The 8,493-nt window shown below is 38.9% G+C and overlaps 1 long non-coding RNA gene across 1 annotated transcript in view; it reads right to left on the bottom strand.

Annotated features, from left to right (window-relative positions):
• Positions 1-1,785: 1,785 nt before the first annotated feature.
• The window catches only part of LOC103478557 (uncharacterized), a 7,895-nt gene continuing 1,187 nt past the window's right edge, over positions 1,786-8,493 (bottom strand). The window contains exon 2 of the long non-coding RNA XR_535818.1: positions 1,786-3,516. This is a non-coding gene — a long non-coding RNA (uncharacterized LOC103478557). The remainder of the gene's footprint in view (positions 3,517-8,493) is intronic.

An 8,493-nucleotide genomic window follows, 5' to 3' on the forward strand; every position in this document is an offset into this window, starting at 1 on the left:
GTGATTAATATACTGTAAATTCATAGTGGTGTCTTTTCTCCAGCTTCAAAACAAATGAAAGGATGTAAAATATTTGCTCCTCTAAATCTATCCGGACAGACTTTACGCATGTTTTCTCAAACCACACTTTATCATGAACAACACCTCAGAGAACTGCTTTCATTTTGACATGATGTTTTCATGTTCCTCGGTAAAGAATAGACCGCTGCAGCATGGCGTTGACAGGTGCCTGCGCTGCGTTTCGGGACACGAGATTGAACCAAGTTGACCGGACTTTGCAATAACCCGGCTCCGTGTCAGTGATAAAGTGCAGCTTATATGTTGAGAAACGAGCAAAGGCGAACTCACGCAGCTCCACCTGAGAGCAAAGCCAACAAAGTTTCGGCTGACTCCTCATCATCGCTGGACATCCACAGAAGAAAAGTTGTGTTTTTTGTGTCCTGTGGGGTTGAAAGACGAAAATCTATTTACAAAAGCATGAAAATATTTTATCACTAGCAGCAGGGGCAGGAGTGTTTTAATGACCTGATCCACAGGCCTCTGGCTGGCTGTGGGCTTTCCCAAACTGCACCGAGCTCAGTGATCTGCCTGCCAACCCTTGGGGCAGCATTGAGATGAAACAGATAAGATAATTGTCTCTAATGAAACCCAGATTTCTGTGTATGTCTGGACCAGAACTAACTGGGCTGTTTCTTCCTCCGTTTTCAGATATTTTTTATTTTTTTGGAAGGCAGGGGACGTAGGGGTGGGGGGGCAGGAGTGGACGGGGGTATTCCATATTGATCTCGAATTCGAAGAGAGACGCTGTAAGTCAGTCGGTAATTCAAACCAGAGCCCATGTACCAGCCCGTGGAGCTTTGATACCGTTTGAAGTTCTGCAAGCGAACGCGGCTCCATCAGCCCGCCGGACCCTGTTGTCATGACAACTCTAATTATCTTCCTTTACGGGCCTGGTTTTTACACAGGAAGGGAGCCATTATGTTCTTTGGGCATTTGCATCTCTCTGGGGCAAGTGTTAAAGGTCAGGAAAATGCACCAAAGTAAGAGTACAAGAGAGCAAAGCAGTGCAATGGGAAAAAAGGTGACTCATTGAAACACATCCAATCCAAAGCTTTGGCCAGATTTCTTTTTTTTTTCTTTTTTTTTTTGGTGGAAACATTTCTTGAATTACTCACTGAAACATTTGTTTCCAAGGACAGTAGAAAAGATCCAGCTTTCTGTAGATTACAAAAAAAGTCTCCCAACCAGAGGGAGTTGACTTTTTTATGATGTCCACCATTTCAAATAATGCTTCAATAACATTTTTTAAGCCTAAAGTCATCAAATAAAGCTCTACAGCTACAAAAAAAATAAATATTTTCATCAAACAAAATTCGTACAAATGTGAAATCAATTGCACTATGAAGCAGTCAGTGACTCTTTTGAATCAGTATGTAATTTTATTATTGCCTCAGTTTTGCCCCACAGCAACATGTATCAAATAACAATGCATTATTTATTCTTTTAACGTGATAACACACTTGCAATGCAAAGCAAACACAGGACTATTTTTCCTGACGGGTTTCCAGTTTTGGTCAGTTGTCTTCAGGGGAAAGGGACGTGCATTTCTTTGGAAAATGTTTCTGTAGCACCAGACTGACTGAGAAACAGCAGAACAAGGCTGGAAACTGGACTGCTGCTGTCACATCACAGATGAAAGGTGCTTTTGATGCCTTTGTCATAGCTATGATTATATATAAATATATTTTTACAAAACAGAACAGAGACAGCGTTTCAACATGAGAATTTGGTGCAGGAACACATGTTTAATTTTGTTCTTTCATACACTTTATAAATATCAACCAACCTAATCTGGCATAAGCCTAAAAGTGATGTGGTTATTGAAGCCTTGAGGTCTTCACACAGTGCCTTCAAAACTATTCATACCTCCGAACTTTAATAAATGCTGGTATGTCAGAAAACACGAATGTCAATGCGGGTTATTTGGATTATGTGACAGACCAACGCAAAGTTAGCTGTGAAATGGAAGAATTCTGAATTTTTGTTACATAAAAGATGTGATGGAAGTATATTTGCGCTCAAGTGAATACTTTTTTAAAAATAGCTTTTTGCTGCAATTACAGCTGTAAGATTTTTTTGCCCATCTAGAAACTGAAACTTCAGTTCAATCTCAAGCTCCATCAGGTTGGATGTAGGGCAATGTAGCATCAGCTAGGTTTTCAAGTATATTCTTTATCAGTTGGGTCCGCACTTTCTTTCTAAAAAAAAAAAAAATGCTTTTATATCTAAACCACTTGATTATATTCCGGCTGTATGTTTTGGTTACGTGTTGTGTGTGAAGGTTAATCTCCACCCTAGTGTCAAATCATTATCTGCCTGTTTTTTCACATAAACTCTGTCCAGCTTTTCTGACCCTGCTGATCAGGGCAGAAGTGCATCCCAGCCAGCCCGTCACTTACGGCAGAGCTGTCTGTGTTGTTCAATACAAGAGATATTGTGTTTAAATCTAACCAATCATGTGTTAAACTTCTCCTCAACTCTATCCCTGATATGTTGTGTTTCTTCGGTCTTCTTGATGCTGTTGCTGATGGTCCCTAACAAACATCTGGGGCCTTCGCAGAGCAACTGTATTCGTACGGAAATCAAATTACACACAGCTGGAGTTTGTTGGGTAAGTAAAATTATGCACAGGTTCTCGATCTATAACACAGAGTCAGAGTGAAATACATTGAAATGCCTGGATGTACTTATGAAAGGGTATGAATACTTTTGAAAGTCGCTACATGTGAACATTCAGTAAATACTACAGCTGGAAAATCAGCGGCTGAAAGTAAAGTGAAGTGAGTTCCGGTGCTGATTTTATCAGTGAGCGTTGTGCCTGAATGAAGAGCCTTAAGTGGTGCCGCTCCGCCACGGGGGTCACAGATAGCTGCGAATCAAAGAGGGAGCCAGAGGTTGACCAAACAAATGGTTCTGCCCCTGCCCCTCATGTAAAACTATCTGCCAAACACCAGTGGTCCTCTTTGAACTTGATTTAGCACTAAGGTCACAAACAGCCGGTCATGTGCTGAGGAGGACGAGGCCAGCAGCCTGACAGCATGCAGATAGAGGAGATAAATCGCACAGGCTTCTCAACGGGAGTGTCCTGCTTCAGCACTGAGCTGCTGTTTTAAACATTTTTAAATTGATCTTCATTTTGTGTAATCAATAATACAAGCATGCTCATTTACAATCACATACAGTCATGAAGTAACAGCAAAAAAAAGGGAAGAAAGCTGTTTTCAAAAAGACATTTGCAATCACAATCGCCTTGATTAATTAGCAATGACAGCAATAAAAATCAGTACAGTGGACATTTGTCACTGTGGACATTGGTCAGCAGATTTTTTTGCAATGCATTCGCTGCACACAGGAGTTGGTGACGTGCTTGTCATATTTTTTTTTTTTTGGTCGCCTGACCTGGAAGTGTTGCGGTCAGCGGAGTCGGGGGTCTCCATCCAGCACCAAAAACTCCTCCTTGGATGAGAGAAAAAATATTAAATGAATCAGATCTCATGCACACAATTAAAGCCAGGGGACATACTGTATTATTTAAAACATGCACATCATCTGTTGGTTACAACTCTGTGTTAAGGAAAATGATGTTGTTAAAGAATTCTGAATGCACCAAAAGGAGAATAAGTGCGTCAAATGCAATATGCAACTTTTTACTTTGCAGCTTGAGCTGGAATCTGATGTGTTGTGCAGTTAAGTCAGTAAAGTTAGCTGTTTCACAGGGTGAATTCTTTAACAAACAACTAAATATTATTAATATCATTATTTTTATGTAATGTTTTTGGTGTATCTTTTTATCGAGCAGATTTATCATCCAGTGTTCTGCTGTGTGTTCATTGATACCCGAACATCAACATGGACGGGGAACAAAGTTCTCCACTGATATCCAGTTGGATTTTCCCCGCCTCCCCATGATCCCACTTCCCTGCTAAGAGCCTAATTATCTGAATGAGAGTAAAGTTAAAATGACACGAGGGGAATAAGGAGATCTTTGTAACTCTAGGTAACAACACATCAATTATGAGCATGAGATTAGACTCCTGGCTCTCAGGGCTGCCGGGGCCGGTGGGCCAGCAGGTTAATGAAGGCAATGGGATTAATACCCAGGGAGTTGAACGCCTTTAGGGACAGGAGCAGGGATGCTGCATCATTAGAGGCCTGCTATACACCCCGGGGGCAATATGCAAGGACCGCACATTTCACTCCATTGCCTCAATAAGGGGCAAATTGTGCTCTGCCTAAATTCACGTGATAGAGAAGACCGGTTAGTTTAAAAAACCCACGCAGGCTCTGTGTTGCTAATTTATTTTGAGGTAATAATCTAGCAAATTTAGAGCCCCTTTAATTGTATTCATCAGAATCATTTTTATGTGAAAACCTGTCAAGAATCAGTCCTGACTTTACCTGTTGCAGCGAATGTTTCAGTCAGTAAAGAAGGAACAAAGAGATTTTGTATTATATTTTTAACAAAAATAAAAATATATTTTCAAACTGAAAAAAAAAACACACTCTCAAAGACTATCATTGTCAACAGGCTTTCTGAGACTCATATTCTACTAATTTATTTAAGGGCAAAGTAAAACATAGAGTCGAACACTCCTTTGGCAGTCCACTGAGAAAACTCTTCCCACTAAATGGGAAGGGCGCTCTCATTCAAACATTATCAAAGCTAACTTTATTCAAACTTTTTTGACCTCTCTCTGGGATTTTCGTAATGGTTGTGGCCTGTTAGTGAGCTATGGTATCAAACTGTAGCTTGGCATGGAAGGTTTGGAAGAACACTGGACCAAAGCATGGAGGAGTTCAAAGCGTTCAGGCGCCTGAGAACGTCGGTTTCTCAGGCCAGAAACCCGACTCATCAAATCAATCAGAACACCTTAATGTGGCCCAGACTTTTTGTGTCACCTATTTTGGCAACCACACTGGGTCTCCTAGCTGTCCACATCTCAGCCAACAAAGTAGACTCAGCACCAAGCAGTGTTGGTGTTGTGGCAAGAATGAGCAGCTGCCCTCACCAGCTCAGGCTGTAACGTTTTTAGAAAGTGTTCAACTTTGGATTGCTCTGGAAACAAATGAAAAAAAACAAAACAAAACAAAGAATCTGTTCTGAAACAAAGTGACTGAGGGATGAATGAAGATCATATCAATGATAATATAAAAATATGAGTAAAACTTGGCAGAAACTTTGTACAAAAATTAGACAAAGGTAAGAAAAGCGTACGATGCCGGAATCTTGAGAAGTTCTGGACGAGATCTTTTTGTGGCGCTGATTCATTTCATGTCTAATCCCGAATCTAAGAAATCAGCTGCTCTCAGGCAGATCTGAGTAGCCAATCGGATGGAATTTGCAAAGCGTGTGACCATGTCGCATGATTGAATACATTATTATGTTACGCCACTTGTTTGGACTCATAGAAAGAAGAAATATGTAAACATTAGTTGTATTTCTATTAAAAACGTGCACACATCTTTTTTCTGTTTTCTTCTAATGTCGATAAAACACATCTTTGAGATTGCAGTGTTTCTACTGAATAAGACACTGCATGAGCTTAAGTTTGTGCACTAGTCATTAAAAATCTTGGCAACAATGGAGGTGAACAATTAGATGTATCCATAATTCAGCCATGATGAGATGTCAGCGTCTTATTCAGGTGTTAGAGCAACAAGTCCCTTAAACCTTGGACTGGCTACATGTGCATCGTTTTGGGGAAATTGTAGTCTGCAATTTTTCAGAAGAGCTATGGAGTCAAAACATTCAAATAACACAACTTTTTATGAACTGTGTGATGCTTTAAGAGCTCTGGTGGTTGAAAGAACAAAACAAAACCATTCTCATCCTACGACTTCATGTGGTTTATGCCTTTAGTAACATCTGGCTGTTAACCACGTGATGCAAAGAATATGCTTTCATTGCAGTTTTGCGAAATACATCTATTTCGATATGGCTGAAGAGACCGCCTCAACCTAGAGCAAAACTTTTTTTTATCAAAAAATGTGAGTTTATTTCTAAATTAGAATGTGTTCTATTGAGCAAATTTATTTTCGCAATTTGATTTTGGGCAATTTTATGGTTAATGGAAGTCCAACTAATCATTGTTGTATATACAACTTTGTTACTAGCTATTCTCCTCTTTAAAGCTTGCACACACACAGATGTTCTGCTGAACAAAAAGACTCACAGTATTCATTGTTTAAAATTTTGGCTAATCACAACTTTATTTTTGGGTTATTTTAAAAATCTATTGAATTAATAAAAAAATAGTGCAGATGTGTGTGAGACACATTTGCAAACATTCAAATACACCTCATGGTCATAAAAGCTTTCAAACAAAAGTTTGCTGTGGCTAACTGTAAGAAAAAAAGGCCACATCTGACGTGTTTGTGGCCGCAACAATAATCTAGAATTTAAGAGGCTTTTGAATAACACAGAATGTTTCACATTTTTATGAGTCTGTGCATTTAATACAAGGACTCATGCTTATATTTTATGACTTTTATGAGATGCACAGCTCAGCTTCCAACCCTCCCTTCTTCTCTCAGGAAACAATACTTTGTGTTTCATGCTAAGACCAAGGCTACAGTTCCACCCTGTCCTGATTGAACATAAACAGAGCCGTTTGAAATCACTGCTTTGGACTCCACTTCATCTGTATGTTTATACTTCCTGTAAGAGGCCCTCTATTTATGGACAACTGAGGAGCACAAATAATCATCGCTCTCAAGTGAAAGATCTGCTTTTATTATCTGCAAAGTTTTGCAATGCCTTTGTGTATGCTCACGCTGCCTTCTGATTGCCTGTTTATTATTCCAACGTATCTGCTGAGCCAATTGGGAGGAGGGATCTGGCCAATTCTTAAAGGTGCCAAAACCTTTTTCCAGCCCCTTTCCTGTTTCGTGACATCATTGTGTATACCTCTGAAATACACCGATCCGTGTCTGTTCTGCAGCCTGGGTGGCGCACATCGCGCGAAACAAAGGTTAAGCACAAGGTGCACACTCTGTGACTGTCATTTTGACGTGCTGGACTCAGTTAGATCACATACCAGAATCCCGGTGTCACAGTTTTTATGGCCTGTGTGCTGCTTTCTGTGACTCGGTGCAGTTACAGATGAAATCACTCATTTATTCAGAGCAGCTTGTGGTGGCAAGGCTAAAAGCTAAAAGTCTTTTAAATCGACACTTGGGAATTCTGTTCTGAGCAACCAAACTATTTGTTTGCTTTTGCTGAACAATCCAGAGATTTTAATATTTTGTTTTTGTGTGCAATCATTTGTCACAAAGGCAAGCTTCAAGAGATAGGCTCTTTATAGCCATTCAAATAACAGTTTCGCAAAAAGAAAGGCAACTTAATTCATTCAGAAGACCTTAGTCAATATTTGAGTAATCTCCTGCCCAAGTAACTCCTGAAGGTAGATCAGAATCAAGCAAAAAAAAAAATAAAATTGTATAGAAAAACAACAACTCCCTTCTAAAAAGCAAATTCTAGATTCTGAAACAAGTTTTTCTTCTACAAGAAAAGAGGCACGCAATTATTTTAACTTTATCTGAAGTAAAATGAAGAACTAAACAATTGCAACATTAAAAAATTTCTGTCTCTTGGCTAAATACTTTGCGGGGAAAACTCACTGGCACGTCTTTTTAAATATGTTTTTGGGCTCAGATCATAATCATATGCTTGGAAAATAGGTGTGGCCCATTGTTCTCTGAAATACACCTGTGCCTCCATGTAAAATAAAATTAAATTAAATAAATAAAAAAAGTATGCTTATTGTGCGTTTGACACTCACACATATCATAGAGTTGAATGACAAGGTAAAGTTATTTGACAAATCAATCATTTGCAATGTATTAGCTTTGAATATATTAATTAAAAGTACCAAATCAGAAATTCGGATACACTTTGGTCTGCTCAAATCTAAAAGTGTGAAAAGGTCAGATGACCAATGGTAGACATCACTATATAGAAGCTGTAGAATATTTTATTAATTTTTAAATATGTTCTAATTTTGATTTTTTTTTCTAGCCTCCTTCAAAAATATTTTCAGGAGGAAACATTGTCTACATCTGAAGGTAGCAGCTGTAGACAGAAAAACTTTCATATCATTTATAAACAATGTTTCAACGAGGACATAATTTTCTGTGTGCACTAATAAAATGCCCATGGAGAGTTGTATCGCTTTTTAAAATAATTAACTTTTTTTTCTGTTGGTTCCTATTTGTGATAACAAATAAAATTCCTTTCACGTTATAACATGACGCACCTCCTCAGCAATCAGTCACATGAGCTGTGCATGCATCAATCAACAGAGAAGGTTTGGACTGTCGCTGTCTGACTCTGTTTAGCCTCTCATCTGTTTTTGTGCTTTAAATCCGTAGTAGCATTTTTTTAGCCTTGCAGCTCAACTTCTTAAATAACTACTATATTAGCCCTACTATATA

This window comes from Poecilia reticulata, linkage group LG16, assembly GCF_000633615.1.
Source record: "Poecilia reticulata strain Guanapo linkage group LG16, Guppy_female_1.0+MT, whole genome shotgun sequence".
NCBI classification, from domain to species: domain Eukaryota; kingdom Metazoa; phylum Chordata; class Actinopteri; order Cyprinodontiformes; family Poeciliidae; genus Poecilia; species Poecilia reticulata.